At 43.1% G+C, this 2,595-nt stretch overlaps 1 long non-coding RNA gene across 1 annotated transcript; it reads right to left on the minus strand.

Annotated features, from left to right (window-relative positions):
* Positions 1-346: 346 nt before the first annotated feature.
* On the minus strand, positions 347-1,995 carry LOC136295962 (uncharacterized). Its single transcript, XR_010722844.1, has 3 exons — positions 1,938-1,995; positions 1,548-1,826; positions 347-1,397 (listed from the first exon to the last, which is right to left on the minus strand). It is a non-coding gene; the product is annotated as an uncharacterized lncRNA (long non-coding RNA).
* Positions 1,996-2,595: the final 600 nt, after the last annotated feature.

The raw sequence follows: 2,595 nt of genomic DNA on the forward strand, positions 1-2,595 counted from the left end.
CTCTAGTCCCTGGTTCTCTGTCTTGGGGCAGGGACCAGAACTCAGACTCTCAGACACATTTGGGCATCAAATTCCTTTGAAATTGAGTTGTTAGATTCCTAACTGTTTTTGAGAACCTGGGTTTAAATGAGGATACAATGTCTGCTTATTGCTTTGTGTCTGGAGCCCATGAATCAGCCAGACTCACACACAGTGGAATAGGATTATTGCTTCATGGCATGGGCAGGCAGGAGCAGTCACAGCCGAGCCCTTGGAGATCCAGGCAGCAAGAAATTCATGAAGATTTAAAGTAGTTAAAGGAGTTTATTTTCCAGGTGGGAAATCCAGGTGTCACAAGGAAAGCAACTATAAATTTTCAACCCAGCTTTGCACATAAAATGTAAAGCCATTTGGAGCACACAGAAAGCTCAGTATGAACTATGGCTGGTAGCTGGTGCAAGGTATGGTCAGTGGTTTTAAATGATTGATAGAGCTATCTCTGCACTAAAGTACTAAGGTTGGAATAGAAGAAAAAAATTGAGAGGTGCTTTATACCTCTTTTCTTCCTCTGATGGTCAAATAGAGTTCAGTTGTACCAAATGACTGTTACTTTTACCAGTGATACCTGTGTTAGCGTTCCATACATCTACTAGAGCATTTTATTCCAAGAAACACAACAGTATGACATGTGGAGATGGTTTAAAAAACATCTAATTTATTATTGTCTCTCTAGAAAATAAAAGAGGTAGAGCATATGCAAAGTAGCTTCGTTATTTCAAGAACAAATGCATATGCGAATAAATATTTAATGCTGTGCTTTATTCCTATTTAAATACTCTAAAGGGCTTTATGGTATGTCAATGAGTCAGCTCAGTGGATTTATTCCCTTTCACTTGTAACACCTTGAGGTTTCTTCCCACATTGTCCTGTAAAACAATTTGGTGCAGGGAGGGAGCTCCAAGCCCTTGCCGAAACAGCCGCAGCCTGCAGGCACTCCTTCCCTCTCCTTTCCAAATACTTGAAACATGTGAGTTTTCACCCAACATCAGATCATTTTAATGTCATTTCCCTGAAAGCAGTGTCTTCTCAAGGACTATTCTGCACGAGGAAGACTCAGACAAGTGCTGAGGGAGCAGACTCCCCCAGAGCCTCTGAGGAAGACTCCGAGGTGCTGACTCTATTTATACTCAGCTCTGAGATCAGTGCATTAGCTGACTGGCATTTCTCTTGCTGAGAAAAGATCAATGAAGAAAAGATCAGCTGGAGAAAGATCGATGGTGACCAGACAAACCATTAATTCATAAGAAAAGAGACTTTGCTTGGAGAAATAGGACATTACCCTGAGGCTCAAGCTCAGACTTGATTGTTCCCAAGTCCTACATGCTGTCCTGAGTTCTCCGTGCAATAAACTGCCAGCCCTGCAAGGACAGGGTGAGAATGAGCCCCTTGCTGGACGGAGCTGCACACACACAGAGCAACAGGGAAGCAAAACGGGAGAGTAAAATCATAGACAGTCATGCCACACGTGCAAAGGGAGCCCTGTATTTTCACAGGGGGGGATTCCTCACCTGCTTCTGTAACAAAATGTAGCTGCTCCTCATAACCCAGAATTTGATATTCCTTCTGTTCTGAGGTCTGCAGGCTCTTCTGCAGCTGTAAGATCTGAAGGATGTCTGGTTTCTCTTTAAGTACTGTCACGAGCACCTCACTCCTTTCTGCGGGGAGTGAATGGAGTTGCACTGCTGGATCAGTGAGTTGCTGGAAAATGCTGTGGCTGGGCATTGTCCTGTTTAGTTATCTCCCACTGGAACTCCTCACATTCTAGATGGTCATGATGCTCCGATTGCCTGGAAAAAAACCCCAACAACCAGCTTCTTCAGTGATAAACTTTTCCAAACCCCAAAACATAAGGAATAATTCAGGTAAATAAGAATATATGCCACAGTGTGTATGTGTACATTCACAACAGCATTCTGTGGTAATAGAGACATAAGACGCTCAAAGAAGAGTTCCAGGTTCTCAGAGAAAAGCTTTGATGTTGCTGAGACTTTAAAGGAGTTGTTAAAGAGCAGTTCACCTGTGGATATTGCCAAGGAGAGGTAGCAGTGCTCTACTGATCATGTTTTAAAGGGCTGCTCCCTGCGAAGTATCAACAGCACAGCAGCTGCAGCCAGAGTGTCCTGCTGCTTCCACAGGAGAAAATAGCTGGAGATGAGAGAAAAACTTCAGATAGGGCAAAGTTCTAGCTTTTCCAGAATAAAGGAGGAGTTTTTATTCTACTATGTTTGTTTGTGCCTACTGTTACCCCACCCTCTCTTGGAAGTTGCCCAGGATCACACACTGTCATTGTCATTGTCATTGTCATTGTCATTGTCATTGTCATTGTCATCATTGTCATTATCACTGTACTGCTGGCACAGGGGGAGAGAAGCAGTGCGTCACTTGGGAGAAGCCCCAAAAAGGCAGGTGAAGCTGTGTTTTGGTGAAAAAAAAGGATTTTGAAAAAAAAACAAGCAAAAATCCCTGCACTGAAGAAGCAAAGAACCCCCACTGAAGTGGTAGTGAGTAAAGATGCACACTTAGCATTTAGAATTTTCCAGAGCAAAAGGGTAATTT

This window comes from Chamaea fasciata, unplaced genomic scaffold (genome assembly GCF_029207755.1).
Source record: "Chamaea fasciata isolate MVZ Bird 193981 ecotype frontalis unplaced genomic scaffold, bChaFas1.0.hap1 SCAF_12, whole genome shotgun sequence".
Classification (NCBI taxonomy): Eukaryota; Metazoa; Chordata; class Aves; order Passeriformes; family Sylviidae; genus Chamaea; species Chamaea fasciata.